Genomic DNA, 7502 nt, shown 5'->3' with positions numbered 1-7502 from the left:
TACCCGTGAACCCTCCTCAGTAAGGACTTTAGAAACTGTCTGCTTACAACACATTTTTGTGTAAGTTATATGCATTCACTTTAGAAACTGTCTGCTTACAACACATTTTTGTGTAAGTTATATGCATTCACTTGCTGTAAAGTTCTATTGGATCCTGCTAATGTACCGTGCTAATGGATAAACTTACTAAATTGTTTTAACATTATCTGTAGTCTTGCAAATCTTCAAAAGAAACTGAACTCCTTCAGAATGTATATGCTTTTAGTAAGCATGGTTTAAGAAAACATCTTGCTTCATCATATTTCTTGATGTTTAGGATTGTTAATGCTTGTGATTATTGTAGCTATGTGATTATTGGAAATTATATGAGTTATACGACAGTCTTTCTATGCCGGGTCATAAATTTGAAGTCTCCTGTAAAAATGATCAAGAGCCCAAATATCATTTCATAAAATGTATTTCCTTCAATGTCCTCTATTCATGTACTTATACTTCTATTGGCTACATTTCTTGTAGGTCAATTTTCTTCATTCTGTAGATCATGCAAATGTATTGAAGTTCTACTTCTGGTGAGATTGATCTTTTTCCTGGCTTGCATGTAACCCTTTCTTTTTCTTCAATTGTGTTTCTATGGTAAAGGTCCTTTTGGTGGTTAATAAGAAGATTTCTCTGACATATTTTCTAATTCAACCGATCCATAGGTATGAAACATCTGCACAAATATTTTGTTGGAAGAAGTCTCATGAGCTTGTTGCAGCAGGTAAGCACTGGCATGTCTGCTATTTTTATAAATACATTTTATTGTTCTAGTGGTATAACTACAGTATTGGCATATAGGATTCCTTATGCTGAACATTAGACACGAACATCCAAAATGTGTGACAACTCCCTAATTCTTCTTGGTCATTTCTTTAGTAGAGGTGTGGGATATTGAGGTTTCATGGTAATCTTTTTGCATGCCTACATTGGGATATCCCAAATAGGCACTAAGAATATCAGTTTCATGTGCGATTGAACACTTCAATAGAGTTGTTTGTAGTCTCATAAATGAAGATAACTTGTTTCTTGTGCCAGCAAAATGATGCGAAAGAAATAGGTTTCTTTTTTTATTTGTATTAAAAGACTAGTCAAAATGACCACAGTTTAATGTAGTTGGTAATGTAAAAACTTGCATCTGCATCATCATACATGTATTTTAGTTTAAACAAAACCTGGGAGATTTTTAACATCATTTAATCTCTGGTTGAAGTATGGTAACCTTCCTAAATATTCAATACATGAATGTGCTTGTGGCCTTGTTAGAGCTCTTCCGTAAGATAGTAACTTTAGCCTTCATTGTTCTTTTGTACACTTGTTGTTTTCGTCATGAATTACTTTTTTGGTGTTTTTTTTACTATAAAAGATACTTGATTTTAAAGGGATAATTTACTGTGACTTGAATCTATCAAACATCCTGCTGGATGAAATGGAATCACGAAAGTGTGGTGATCTTTATGTTGTGACTTTCCCATATCACGATGAGTTCTTTTTACAAGTTATATGACGTTAAAGTTCTATTTGTTTTCTGATAGCTGTGTGATTTTGGATTAGCAAGAAAATTTAGTGATATATAAAAGACACCTTACTCCCAGGTAGTTCACCTCTCTCCTCCCTCTTTTTTTCCCTATAATGAACAAAGGAGAAGGTAAATTGGGGGCACAACTGTTTGGAAGTTCATTAAAGGTAAACTATTTGGAAGTGCTTTTGACCAATTATATGACGTTAAAGTTTAATCATGCTTTATTTTACTCTTCTAATTCTTATAAAAATATTATTTCTCTGATATCTCAAAACAATCGACGAATCTTTCATATATTATTTGGCATCCATCTTATTTCTCAGTAAGACCTGTAATGCCTCACATAAAATCAGATAAAGGTTCAGATGCAATTCCTTCACTTCCATTTGATGCACCATTTCAGCTGTCTAATTTTGTCGAAATATCAAAGGAGAAATAAGAATAGTAGAATCATCAGTATTAGTGGGAATACTCTTTCAGGGAAGAAGCAAAATGTTATCGGACCAATGACTCTATTGTGTTGGTTCTAGTCAAAAAGCTTCGTCACTACAAGGTTTTTCCGTTGCATGCTCAACTTGCATAATTTTATTAATTTGTTGATTCGTCACTCTACTTTATTGGCGGATGAGCCGGCAAATTCTTGAATATTAGGTGCACTAATTGATGGTCTGAGAGACAGTCAAGAGAAAGTGAGAAGGTTTTCCATTGCGGCTTTGGGCGAATTACTATTTTACATATCTACTCAAAATGAGCATGCCCGGGGTAATAAACCAATGGAATCACCATCTAAGGGCAGCCAACCCTCATCCTGTTGGCAGGTATCTTTATTGTTTTAGCTTCTTATTAGTGCAGCTTGTCAAGTTTTTTACTCCCTCCATATTATCTTGCTTTGACTTGTCATGGAGTTTAAAAAAGTAAAGAAGACTTTTGAATATTGGTAATCTAAACTTAAGATATGTAGAATGTATCAAATGTCCTTAAATCTCATGGTCTTAAACATGTCATGTGGAAAGATGAAATTTAAGAGTTGCCACAAAGAGAAGACACATTGTTTTTAAAACAAACAAAAAAAGGAAAGTAGGACAAAAAAATTGAAACGGATGGAGTGTTATATTTGTTAAGAAACTTCTATATAATAAATTACTAAGCTATATTGCAATTAGGTTGTAACTATTAAGGAATCTGTGATCAATCACTTAAAAGCATAGACACTGTTAGAAACACAGTTCTAGAACCAATGCAGTTCTTATTAGAAATAATGCAACTTGTCACTAGGATATAAATAGTATACTTATTAATGGGTTAGAAACCATAGATCTTTTAATTAGTGAACTGGATGAACTTATAAGATTGAATTTCCCTTGTATTATCATATATTATTATAAGTGGGAAGCTCCAAAGTAGAAAAGTTGAATTACAATTTTACCCTTATGCTAAATTCAAATGTTATTAAATAAATAATTAAATAAATAGTAAATAGTAGAATATTTTTATTTAATTGGTATACACATATGAGTAAATTAAATAGAACAAAAATTGACAATAAGAGTTATCCCTTTGAATAGATACATGTATGTGTTTCATCTTCCAAATTAATTTATATTTTTAATTAATATTTGTCTTTAATTTGTAATAATACTTGACCTATCAACTTTGTAAGTGAATCTTCATATTCCAAAACTATATTTTTTCCCTATAAATACAAATCTTTCTATGAAAATTTTCTAATAGTATTTTCATAGAAAGATTTATACGTGATACAATTTTTGTGTGTGGAAGACTAGAGAAGCTTTAATCAAGTGAAGAAAATTTCAAGGCAAAGAGGATTTCTGTCAAGATTACAAGGCGTAATGTGATTATAGGGATGAATAACACTTCAATTACTAGAATATTGAAGTTTGATGCATTTGTTTTTGTAATTTACCGAGATTAGAACTATGATAAGACCCCTCCATTTATGTAGTTGAATGTCGCTTTCGTTAACTTCTCTTCCAAAACTTTTAACTTTTTTTTATGGTCAAAGGTTGAATGCTTATTATTATAGCTTTTTTTCAGTTTGCATTATCAATAAAAAACAGGGAAAGGAATGTTTTAAAAATAGGGAAAGGAATGTCTTCAATTTACATTATGAATTTGCATTTTTGTTGGTAGCCTTATGCTAAACTTGCTCCCATATTTGATTTTTTTTTTGTATTTGTAATTTTATTTTAAGAATGTATTTGATTAAATGGTGTATTTTCATATAAATTTTTTAATACTTAATCATAAAGATTTTCCATTACAGATTTAGTATATTTGAATTCTTTTGTATATTTTATTCTTAGATTACAGTTTTGTTTACACAGTACATTTAAATTTTATAAATTGTTTAATAATTAAATATTAATATTAAATAGTAAATAGTAAATCATCATATTAGCATACATAACTTACCATCAACTTGTAAATGTATGTGACTCTCACTAATTATATTCATTATGTTCATTACTCTCATTTGATAATCTCAAATGGATTAATATTTATTTATGATAACTCTTTGTATTTCTTAATGTTATCCAATAATAAATAGTGACATTTCACACAATAATATATAAACTTAAAACAATTGAAAAAAAATGAGAAAATCTCTATGCTCTCTTTTCTCGTCTCTTTTTATTTATTTAGTTTAACATTTATGTTTCTTGCTTGTTGTTATTGTACAACGTACTTTCTATTGTTGTGTTATTATTATTGATAATTTACTATGGCATGTTGTTTTGTATACATTAACCTATCATGTTGTATTTTAATATCTTCATTGGAATATTGAATTTGTGTGATAGTTATTTTTACTTTATGCACTTTTAGTCAATTTTATAATTAAAGATATAATATTTTTACTAGGAAGATATATGTAATTTCTATCGAAACAATGATAAATTTTACGATACAAAATTTATATGAAGTATCTTGATATAAACGTGCAACGCACGTTCCTAAATCTAGTACATAATATAACAGTAAAATAAACAAGTGTGTTGAAGATATTTCTTTTGGGGTTGTGGAAAACTAAGATAAAATCATACAACCATATGTACTATCTTTACATATTGCAAAGCCTCACATTCTGTTTTTACATTCCTTCCTGAAAATATTAATGTTGTAGGTTACAAGTCCAATAAATTCATTGGTTTCATTACATTTACAAAACAAAAAGGATGAAATTACTCAACTTTATGTTTTGACGACAATTGAAAATATCTCCAGTCAAGGAGCGTACTGGTAATCTTGTTTCACCAAACAAGATGTCATTGCTTGTCTCGTCTTGTCGTTTTATCCCTTCTAGTATTCAACGAATCAGGGAAAAATATTCATTCAAGGATATGGTTTCAAGTCTGGTGAAGCGTAATCCACGAAAGCAAAAAAATTTCTTACACATTCTGAACATGACCCTCCTTCAAAGCCATACACTTCAAAGTGTTGGAAGGTAACTTCTTGCCTTGTTCAAAGACAAGAATGTTGTTCTATATCTGTTCTAATTGAGCAGGGAAGTGATGTTTTAAAGGAAAACTTATATTTGTGGATCCACTTTGTATGAATGGGAAGAGGTGGCTGCCACTATTTTTTGTAATGCTAACATTGTGAAGCAATGTTTACATGAACGTGGGATGGTTGTCACATCAAATCTACCAAGACTACTTGAGTGTATATCAGGGGAGATTAAGCAACTTAAAGGTGGTAAACGCTATGGGAAGATAAGAAGCGTCACAAGTTCAAATGTTTTTCAGAATTGCATTTATTTCTTGTAGTTCTCCATCTTCTTGGGTGTGGTTCACTGAAAATAAGGATTACATTTTATATTTGAAACATAATTGTCCATGAAGTTTAATCATTCTTTTTGTTGTTGTTGATAAAGTTAAGGGATGTTCAATAATGGTTCATTGACAAATCTATATCTGAAAATCTTTAGTTATCTATAGCGTATTGAACGTAAATAATATATGATGCCTTGTTTCTTTTTGAATACCACATCTAATGGCAAAGCATAAGAATGAGAAATGCAAAAGGAAATGTAACAATATGAAATCTTCCGTGACACTAGAGCAATCAAGGATAGGGGAAAACTAAACTACCGATAAGAAGCATAGGCAAAATAACCTAGACATGGGCGACTTACTCTAAATTTAGTGTGTTGAATTGTTTTATATCCAACTCAACTAATCAATATTTGAGTCAGAACCCAACTTCTCGATTCACAATAGCACCTAGTGTAGCCCACTAGTAGGTAAGAGAAGCCGTACCCCAAACGTCAAGTAACACAACAATCCTCCATCGACTCGGAGGGGACAATAATTAGAATCTTTATTGTCGATGTATCTTTGTTTTCAATTAGGTTATTAGAATCTTGATTGTAATCTTATTTGTAAAGGAGAGTGGATACCACTAACTTAGATGAGGTTGCTTCTGTGATTAGACCACTCACAAAATTTGTGACCAACCCTTATAAACAAATTTGTGATATTCATGCATCCTTTCGACTTTCAAATTCTTATAAAAATACGATTTCTATTTTCTTTGGACTGAATTAAAATGATATCAAGGTCGATAGTCTCGCAACTCCCATAATTTTATTCTTTGAATAATGGACTTTACTCAGGCCCGAGGATGAGCCTTCAAAGAATCTTTGTTTAAATACTTAGGGTTGTATGCAAGCAGTGTTTTGGACATCTAAAGGCAACAAGGGCCTTGCCTTGCCTTGCGCCGAGGCGAGCGGCATGGCTCTCACCATTTATAATTGAGGCACCAATTAATATCAGAAATTAAAAACATTTAATTGCATATATAAATATCCAAAATATCAATAGAAATAACATATATTAGCAAATATTTCAATTGAAAAACTTATACTAGATACTACAAGTCTAAACTTTTAAAATCCAATAATTCAGAAGACAATTGACAAGCAATACTAGAACTCCAAAAATCTGTTCTTCTTCAAAATTATCCAACTCTTGAAGATCAACATCCTCTAAATCATGATTATATTTGCTCCATATTTTCTTCCCCTTTGGATTCTTCATCTATTTGTGTCTGAGTCCCACTTGAAGTTGAACTTGTAGATGTAGCTTGTACTCCTTTTCCCTTGTAGAGTGCTCTTAATCTTTAATAAAGTCCCCTAAAATGATATATACTCTCATCAGTTCCAATTCACATAGCAACACTAATCTTCCTCATATAGTAGTTCATCTTCTTGATCTTTGGGGTATCCAACTAACCATTCATTTGAATCATAATTGTTATCCAAGAGAATTGGATCAATGTTATCATGAGCATCATAAAGGCGTATCAATCTTCTATTGTACTTAATGTACACTAGATGTCGAGACCATTGAGAGCGATAGTGCAAGCCTATTCCTCTTTTTGGAATGAATCTGCTCAAAAGTTATAGATATTTTTAAATTATTAACTAATAGATGCTTTTTTTAAAAAAAAATTAAAACAAATAACTATGCCCTTTATTAAAATAAATCAATTCTAGGTACAACAGACAAGTCCGAAAAATTACCTGGCCCAAAACAATTAAGCAGAAGAAAAATATAGGCAAGAGAGGGAACATTTGTATAATTAGGGAAGTAGGTAGAAAGCTTGTCACATCCGGGGAGCACCCCCTAGAATTTACCAGCAACGTCGTCCTCGAAGAGGACTAAGATGAGCCTCTTAGTTTACATCATTACATTCATAGGTCAAAAATACGGAAAATTTTAAACTTTTCTTCTATATCTATCATGAGGTTTACATAGACCTCTCACATAGATATAATATATATTCATATAGAGTATACTTAGACCCTTCGTATAAGAAGATTACATAGTCTTCTATTTTTATGGCACACACACACACACACACAACACATAAACAAACACACACACACAAAAAATAAGATATATATATATATATATATATA

The 7502-nt window shown here is 31.1% G+C and overlaps 1 pseudogene; it reads left to right on the top strand.

Annotated features, from left to right (window-relative positions):
* The first annotated feature begins 1814 nt into the window (after positions 1 to 1814).
* On the top strand, positions 1815 to 5402 carry LOC107019456 (annotated as a pseudogene).
* The last annotated feature ends 2100 nt before the right edge of the window (positions 5403 to 7502 follow it).

Source organism: Solanum pennellii, chromosome 5, assembly GCF_001406875.1.
Source record: "Solanum pennellii chromosome 5, SPENNV200".
Classification (NCBI taxonomy): Eukaryota; Viridiplantae; Streptophyta; class Magnoliopsida; order Solanales; family Solanaceae; genus Solanum; species Solanum pennellii.
This window is presented reverse-complemented; position numbering and strand designations above follow the sequence as displayed.